At 41.1% G+C, this 7,500-nt stretch overlaps 12 non-coding genes and 2 pseudogenes across 12 annotated transcripts; all 14 read left to right on the forward strand.

Moving 5' to 3' along the window:
* Positions 1-615: 615 nt before the first annotated feature.
* LOC113088161 (5S ribosomal RNA) lies at positions 616-733 on the forward strand. The gene has a single exon (XR_003285859.1). It is a non-coding gene; the product is annotated as a 5S ribosomal RNA (ribosomal RNA).
* Positions 734-1,096: 363 nt separating this feature from the next.
* LOC113088166 (uncharacterized) lies at positions 1,097-1,212 on the forward strand (annotated as a pseudogene).
* A 639-nt stretch (positions 1,213-1,851) lies between these two features.
* LOC113088128 (5S ribosomal RNA) lies at positions 1,852-1,970 on the forward strand. Its single transcript, XR_003285827.1, has one exon. It is a non-coding gene; the product is annotated as a 5S ribosomal RNA (ribosomal RNA).
* A 368-nt stretch (positions 1,971-2,338) lies between these two features.
* LOC113088162 (5S ribosomal RNA) lies at positions 2,339-2,459 on the forward strand. The gene has a single exon (XR_003285860.1). It is a non-coding gene; the product is annotated as a 5S ribosomal RNA (ribosomal RNA).
* Positions 2,460-2,827: 368 nt separating this feature from the next.
* On the forward strand, positions 2,828-2,946 carry LOC113088164 (uncharacterized; annotated as a pseudogene).
* A 370-nt stretch (positions 2,947-3,316) lies between these two features.
* On the forward strand, positions 3,317-3,435 carry LOC113088130 (5S ribosomal RNA). The gene has a single exon (XR_003285828.1). It is a non-coding gene; the product is annotated as a 5S ribosomal RNA (ribosomal RNA).
* A 360-nt stretch (positions 3,436-3,795) lies between these two features.
* On the forward strand, positions 3,796-3,914 carry LOC113088146 (5S ribosomal RNA). Its single transcript, XR_003285844.1, has one exon. It is a non-coding gene; the product is annotated as a 5S ribosomal RNA (ribosomal RNA).
* Positions 3,915-4,134: 220 nt separating this feature from the next.
* On the forward strand, positions 4,135-4,253 carry LOC113088151 (5S ribosomal RNA). The gene has a single exon (XR_003285849.1). It is a non-coding gene; the product is annotated as a 5S ribosomal RNA (ribosomal RNA).
* Positions 4,254-4,618: 365 nt separating this feature from the next.
* On the forward strand, positions 4,619-4,737 carry LOC113088131 (5S ribosomal RNA). The gene has a single exon (XR_003285829.1). It is a non-coding gene; the product is annotated as a 5S ribosomal RNA (ribosomal RNA).
* A 368-nt stretch (positions 4,738-5,105) lies between these two features.
* LOC113088147 (5S ribosomal RNA) lies at positions 5,106-5,223 on the forward strand. The gene has a single exon (XR_003285845.1). It is a non-coding gene; the product is annotated as a 5S ribosomal RNA (ribosomal RNA).
* A 366-nt stretch (positions 5,224-5,589) lies between these two features.
* LOC113088158 (5S ribosomal RNA) lies at positions 5,590-5,708 on the forward strand. The gene has a single exon (XR_003285856.1). It is a non-coding gene; the product is annotated as a 5S ribosomal RNA (ribosomal RNA).
* Positions 5,709-6,077: 369 nt separating this feature from the next.
* LOC113088133 (5S ribosomal RNA) lies at positions 6,078-6,196 on the forward strand. Its single transcript, XR_003285831.1, has one exon. It is a non-coding gene; the product is annotated as a 5S ribosomal RNA (ribosomal RNA).
* A 369-nt stretch (positions 6,197-6,565) lies between these two features.
* On the forward strand, positions 6,566-6,684 carry LOC113088134 (5S ribosomal RNA). The gene has a single exon (XR_003285832.1). It is a non-coding gene; the product is annotated as a 5S ribosomal RNA (ribosomal RNA).
* A 372-nt stretch (positions 6,685-7,056) lies between these two features.
* Positions 7,057-7,175, forward strand: LOC113088135 (5S ribosomal RNA). Its single transcript, XR_003285833.1, has one exon. It is a non-coding gene; the product is annotated as a 5S ribosomal RNA (ribosomal RNA).
* Positions 7,176-7,500: the final 325 nt, after the last annotated feature.

Consider the following 7,500-nt stretch of genomic DNA (forward strand, 5'->3'; position numbering starts at 1 on the left):
AGTATATAATAATTTTGCCAAAAAATAGAGTCAATGCCCGATCTCTGAATATTAGCAGGTTTGGGCCTGGTTAGTACATGGATGGAGACTGCCTGGGAATACCAGGTGCTTTAAACTTTTTGGAAAATTTCACGATTTATATAATAATCTTGCAAAAAAAAAAAGAGTCAATGCCCGATCTCTGAATCTTACCAGGTTTAGGTCTGGTTAGTACTTGGATGAGAGACTGCCTAGGAATACCAGGTGCTTTAAGCTTTTTGAAACTTTTCACTTTGTATATAATAATTTAGCCAAAAAATAGAGTCAATGCCCGATCTCTGAATATTAGCAGGTTTGGGCCTGGTTAGTACATGGATGGGAGACTGCCTGGGAATACCAGGTGCTTTAAACTTTTTGGAAAATTTCACGATTTATATAATAATCTTGCAAAAAAAAAAAAAAAGTCAATGCCCGATATCTGAATCTTAGCAGGTTTAGGTCTGGTTAGTACTTGGATGAGAGACTGCCTAGGAATACCAGGTGCTTTAAGCTTTTGGGTTTTCTTTCCTACTTATATAATGTACTGGCGATTAGATGGGCTGGTCTTTAAATAGCCCTCTCTTTGCAGCAGTCTTCGCTTACGGCCATACCAACCTGGCTATGCCCGATCTCGTCTGCTCTCGGAAGCTAGCAGGTTTGGGCCCGGTTAGTACTTGGATGGGAGACCGCCTGGGAATACCAGGTGCTGTAAGCTTTTGGAAACTTTTCACTTAGTATATAATAATTTTGCCAAAAATAGAGTCAATGCCCGATCTCTGAATATAAGCAGGTTTGGGCCTGGTTAGTACATGGTTTGGAGACTGCCTGGGAATACCAGGTGCTTTAAACTTTTTGGAAATTTCACGATTTATATAATAATCTGCAAAAAAAAAAAAAAAAAAAAGAGTCAATGCCCGATCTCTGAATCTTACCAGGTTTAGGTCTGGTTAGTACTTGGATGAGAGACTGCCTAGAATACCAGGTGCTTTAAGCTTTTGGGTTTTCTTTCCTACTTATATAATGTACTGGCGATTAGATGGGCTGGTCTTTAAATAGGCCTCTCTTTGCAGCAGTCTTCGCTTACGGCCATACCAACCTGGCTATGCCGATCTCGTCTGCTCTCGAAGCTAAGCAGGTTTGGGCCTGGTAGTACTTGGATGGGAGACCGCCTGGGAATACCAGGTGCTGTAAGCTTTTTGGAAACTTTTCACTTAGTATATAATAATTTAGCCAAAAAATAGAGTCAATGCCCGATCTCTGAATATTAGCAGGTTTGGGCCTGGTTAGTACATGGATGGGAGACTGCCTCGGAATACCAGGTGCTTTAAACTTTTTGGAAAATTTCACGATTTATATAATAATCTTGCAAAAAAAAAAAGAGTCAATGCCCGATCTCTGAATCTTACCAGGTTTAGGTCTGGTTAGTACTTGGATGAGAGACTGCCTAGGAATACCAGGTGCTTTAAGCTTTTTTGAAAACTTTCACTTTGTATATAATAATTTAGCCAAAAAATAGAGTCAATGCCCGATCTCTGAATATTAGCAGGTTTGGGCCTGGTTAGTACATGGATGGGGGACTGCCTGGGAATACCAGGTGCTTTAAACTTTTTGGAAAATTTCACGATTTATATAATAATCTTGCAAAAAAAAAAAAAAAAAGTAAATGCCAGATATCTGAATCTTAGCAGGTTTAGGTCTGGTTAGTACTTGGATGAGAGACTGCCTAGGAATACCAGGTGCTTTAAGCTTTTGGGTTTTCTTTCCTACTTATATAATGTACTGGCGATTTAGATGGGCTGGTCTTTAAATAGCCCTCTCTTTGCAGCAGTCTTCGCTTACGGCCATACCAACCTGGCTATGCCCGATCTCGTCTGCTCTCGGAAGCTAAGCAGGTTTGGGCCTGGTTAGTACTTGGATGGGAGACCGCCTGGGAATACCAGGTGCTGTAAGCTTTTTGGAAACTTTTCACTTAGTATATAATAATTTAGCCAAAAAATAGAGTCAATGCCCGATCTCTGAAATATTAGCAGGTTTGGGCCTGGTTAGTACATGGATGGAGACTGCCTGGGAATACCATGTGCTTTAAACTTTTTGGAAAATTTCACGATTTATATAATAATCTTGCAAAAAAAAAAAAAAAAAAAAGAGTCAATGCCCGATCTCTGAATCTTACCAGGTTTAGGTCTGGTTAGTACTTGGATGAGAGACTGCCTAGGAATACCAGGTGCTTTAAGCTTTTGGGTTTTCTTTCCTACTTATATAATGTACTGGCGATTAGATGGGCTGGTCTTTAAATAGCCCTCTCTTTGCAGCAGTCTTCGCTTACGGCCATACCAACCTGGCTATGCCCGATCTCGTCTGCTCTCGGAAGCTAAGCAGGTTTGGGCCTGGTTAGTACTTGGATGGGAGACCCGCCTGGGGAATACCAGGTGCTGTAAGCTTTTAGGAAACTTTTCACTTAGTATATAATAATTTTGCCAAAAAATAGAGTCAATGCCCGATCTCTGAATATTAGCAGGTTTGGGCCTGGTTAGTACATGGTTTGGAGACTGCCTGGGAATACCAGGTGCTTTAAACTTTTTGGAAAATTTCACGATTTATATAATAATCTTGCAAAAAAAAAAAAAAAAAAAAGAGTCAATGCCCGATCTCTGAATCTTACCAGGTTTAGGTCTGGTTAGTACTTGGATGAGAGACTGCCTAGGAATACCAGGTGCTTTAAGCTTTTGGGTTTTCTTTCCTACTTATATAATGTACTGGCGATTAGATGGGCTGGTCTTTAAATAGCCCTCTCTTTGCAGCAGTCTTCGCTTACGGCCATACCAACCTGGCTATGCCCGATCTCGTCTGCTCTCGAAGCTAAGCAGGTTTTGGGCCTGGTTAGTACTTGGATGGGAGACCGCCTGGGAATACCAGGTGCTGTAAGCTTTTGGAAACTTTTCACTTAGTATATAATAATTTAGCCAAAAAATAGAGTCAATGCCCGATCTCTGAATATTAGCAGGTTTGGGCCTGGTTAGTACATGGATGGGAGACTGCCTGGGAATACCATGTGCTTTTAAACTTTTTGGAAATTTCACGATTTATATAATAATCTTGCAAAAAAAAAAAAAAAAAAAAAAAGAGTCAATGCCCGATCTCTGAATCTTACCAGGTTTAGGTCTGGTTAGTACTTGGATGAGAGACTGCCTAGGAATACCAGGTGCTTTAAGCTTTTGGGTTTTCTTTCCTACTTATATAATGTACTGGCGATTAGATGGGCTGGTCTTTAAATAGCCCTCTCTTTGCAGCAGTCTTCGCTTACGGCCATACCAACCTGGCTATGCCCGATCTCGTCTGCTCTCGGAAGCTAAGCAGGTTTGGGCCTGGTTAGTACTTGGATGGGAGACCGCCTGGGAATACCAGGTGCTGTAAGCTTTAGGAAACTTTTCACTTAGTATATAATAATTTTGCCAAAAATAGAGTCAATGCCCGATCTCTGAATATTAGCAGGTTTGGGCCTGGTTAGTACATGGTTTGGAGACTGCCTGGGAATACCAGGTGCTTTAAACTTTTTGGAAAATTTCACGATTTATATAATAATCTTGCAAAAAAAAAAAAAAAAGTCAATGCCCGATATCTGAATCTTAGCAGGTTTAGGTCTGGTTAGTACTTGGATGAGAGACTGCCTAGGAATACCAGGTGCTTTAAGCTTTTGGGTTTTCTTTCCTACTTATATAATGTACTGGCGATTAGATGGGCTGGTCTTTAAATAGCCCTCTCTTTGCAGCAGTCTTCGCTTACGGCCATACCAACCTGGCTATGCCCGATCTCGTCTGCTCTCGGAAGCTAAGCAGGTTTGGGCCTGGTTAGTACTTGAATGGGAGACCGCCTGGGAATACCAGGTGCTGTAAATTTTTGGAAACTTTTCACTTAGTATATAATAATTTTGCCAAAAAATAGAGTCAATGCCCGATCTCTGAATATTAGCAGGTTTAGGCCTGGTTAGTACATGGTTTGGAGACTGCCTGGGAATACCAGGTGCTTTAAGCTTTTGGGTTTTCTTTCCTACTTATATAATGTACTGGCGATTAGATGGGCTGGTCTTTAAATAGCCCTCTCTTTGCAGCAGTCTTCGCTTACGGCCATACCAACCTGGCTATGCCCGATCTCGTCTGCTCTCGGAAGCTAAGCAGGTTTGGGCCTGGTTAGTACTTGAATGGGAGACCGCCTGGGAATACCAGGTGCTGTAAAATTTTTGGAACTTTTCACTTAGTATATAATAATTTTGCCAAAAAATAGAGTCAATGCCCGATCTCTGAATATTAGCAGGTTTGGGCCTGGTTAGTACATGGTTTGGAGACTGCCTGGAATACCAGGTGCTTTAAACTTTTTAGAAAATTTCACGATTTATATAATAATCTTGCAAAAAAAAAAAAAAAAAAAGAGTCAATGCCCGATCTCTGAATCTTACCAGGTTTAGGTCTGGTTAGTACTTGGATGAGAGACTGCCTAGGAATACCAGGTGCTTTAAGCTTTTGGGTTTTCTTTCCTACTTATATAATGTACTGGCGATTAGATGGGCTGGTCTTTAAATAGCCCTCTCTTTGCAGCAGTCTTCGCTTACGGCCATACCAACCTGGCTATGCCCGATCTCGTCTGCTCTCGGAAGCTAAGCAGGTTTGGGCCTGGTTAGTACTTGGATGGGAGACCGCCTGGGAATACCAGGTGCTGTAAGCTTTTAGGAAACTTTTCACTTAGTATATAATAATTTTGCCAAAAAATAGAGTCAATGCCCGATCTCTGAATATTAGCAGGTTTGGGCCTGGTTAGTACATGGTTTGGAGACTGCCTGGGAATACCAGGTGCTTTAAACTTTTTGGAAAATTTCACGATTTATATAATAATCTTGCAAAAAAAAAAAAAAAAAAAAGAGTCAATGCCCGATCTCTGAATCTTACCAGGTTTAGGTCTGGTTAGTACTTGGATGAGAGACTGCCTAGGAATACCAGGTGCTTTAAGCTTTTGGGTTTTCTTTCCTACTTATATAATGTACTGGCGATTAGATGGGCTGGTCTTTAAATAGCCCTCTCTTTGCAGCAGTCTTCGCTTACGGCCATACCAACCTGGCTATGCCCGATCTCGTCTGCTCTCGGAAGCTAAGCAGGTTGGGCCTGGTTAGTACTTGGATGGGAGACCGCCTGGGAATACCAGGTGCTGTAAGCTTTTTGGAAACTTTTCACTTAGTATATAATAATTTTGCCAAAAAATAGAGTCAATGCCCGATCTCTGAATATTAGCAGGTTTGGGCCTGGTTAGTACATGGATGGGAGACTGCCTGGGAATACCAGGTGCTTTAAACTTTTTTGGAAAATTTCACGATTTATATAATAATCTTGCAAAAAAAAAAAAAAAAAAAGTCAATGCCCGATATCTGAATCTTAGCAGGTTTAGGTCTGGTTAGTACTTGGATGAGAGACTGCCTAGGAATACCAGGTGCTTTAAGCTTTTGGGTTTTCTTTCCTACTTATATAATGTACTGGCGATTAGATGGGCTGGTCTTTAAATAGCCCTCTCTTTGCAGCAGTGTTCGCTTACGGCCATACCAACCTGGCTATGCCCGATCTCGTCTGCTCTCGGAAGGTAAGCAGGTTTGGGCCTGGTTAGTACTTGGATGGGAGACCGCCTGGGAATACCAGGTGCTGTAAAATTTTTGGAAACTTTTCACTTAGTATATAATAATTTTGCCAAAAAATAGAGTCAATGCCCGATCTCTGAATATTAGCAGGTTTAGGCCTGGTTAGTACATGGTTTGGAGACTGCCTGGGAATACCAGGTGCTTTAAACTTTTTGGAAAATTTCACGATTTATATAATAATCTTGCAAAAAAAAAAAAAAAAAAAAAAAGTCAATGCCCGATATCTGAATCTTAGCAGGTTTAGGTCTGGCTAGTTCTTGGATGAGAGACTGCCTAGGAATACTAGGTGCTTTAAGCTTTTGGGTTTTCTTTCCTACTTATATAATGTACTGGCGATTAGATGGGCTGGTCTTTAAATAGCCCTCTCTTTGCAGCAGTCTTTGCTTACGGCCATACCAACCTGGCTATGCCCGATCTCGTCTGCTCTCGGAAGCTAAGCAGGTTTGGGCCTGGTTAGTACTTGGATGGGAGACCGCCTGGGAATACCAGGTGCTGTAAGCTTTTAGGAAACTTTTCACTTAGTTTATAATAATTTTGCCAAAAAAAAGAGTCAATGCCCGATCTCTGAATATTAGCAGGTTTGGGCCTGGTTAGTACATGGTTTGGAGACTGCCTGGGAATACCAGGTGCTTTAAACTTTTTGGAAAATTTCACGATTTATATAATAATCTTGCAAAAAAAAAAAAAAAAAAAAAGAGTCAATGCCCGATCTCTGAATCTTACCAGGTTTAGGTCTGGTTAGTACTTGGATGAGAGACTGCCTAGGAATACCAGGTGCTTTAAGCTTTTGGGTTTTCTTTCCTACTTATATAATGTACTGGCGATTAGATGGGCTGGTCTTTAAATAGCCCTCTCTTTGCAGCAGTCTTCGCTTACGGCCATACCAACCTGGCTATGCCCGATCTCGTCTGCTCTCGGAAGCTAAGCAGGTTTGGGCCTGGTTAGTACTTGGATGGGAGACCGCCTGGGAATACCAGGTGCTGTAAGCTTTTTGGAAACTTTTCACTTAGTATATAATAATTTAGCCAAAAAATAGAGTCAATGCCCGATCTCTGAATATTAGCAGGTTTGGGCCTGGTTAGTACATGGATGGGAGACTGCCTGGGAATACCATGTGCTTTAAACTTTTTGGAAAATTTCACGATTTATATAATAATCTTGCAAAAAAAAAAAAAAAAAAAAAAAAGAGTCAATGCCCGATCTCTGAATCTTACCAGGTTTAGGTCTGGTTAGTACTTGGATGAGAGACTGCCTAGGAATACCAGGTGCTTTAAGCTTTTGGGTTTTCTTTCCTACTTATATAATGTACTGGCGATTAGATGGGCTGGTCTTTAAATAGCCCTCTCTTTGCAGCAGTCTTCGCTTACGGCCATACCAACCTGGCTATGCCCGATCTCGTCTGCTCTCGGAAGCTAAGCAGGTTTGGGCCTGGTTAGTACTTGGATGGGAGACCGCCTGGGAATACCAGGTGCTGTAAGCTTTTAGGAAACTTTTCACTTAGTATATAATAATTTTGCCAAAAAATAGAGTCAATGCCCGATCTCTGAATATTAGCAGGTTTGGGCCTGGTTAGTACATGGTTTGGAGACTGCCTGGGAATACCAGGTGCTTTAAACTTTTTGGAAAATTTCACGATTTATATAATAATCTTGCAAAAAAAAAAAAAAAAAAGTCAATGCCCGATATCTGAATCTTAGCAGGTTTAGGTCTGGTTAGTACTTGGATGAGAGACTGCCTAGGAATACCAGGTGCTTTAAGCTTTTGGGTTTTCTTTCCTACTTATATAATGTACTGGCGATTAGATG

Source organism: Carassius auratus, unplaced genomic scaffold (genome assembly GCF_003368295.1).
Source record: "Carassius auratus strain Wakin unplaced genomic scaffold, ASM336829v1 scaf_tig00045772, whole genome shotgun sequence".
Taxonomy (NCBI): Eukaryota; Metazoa; Chordata; class Actinopteri; order Cypriniformes; family Cyprinidae; genus Carassius; species Carassius auratus.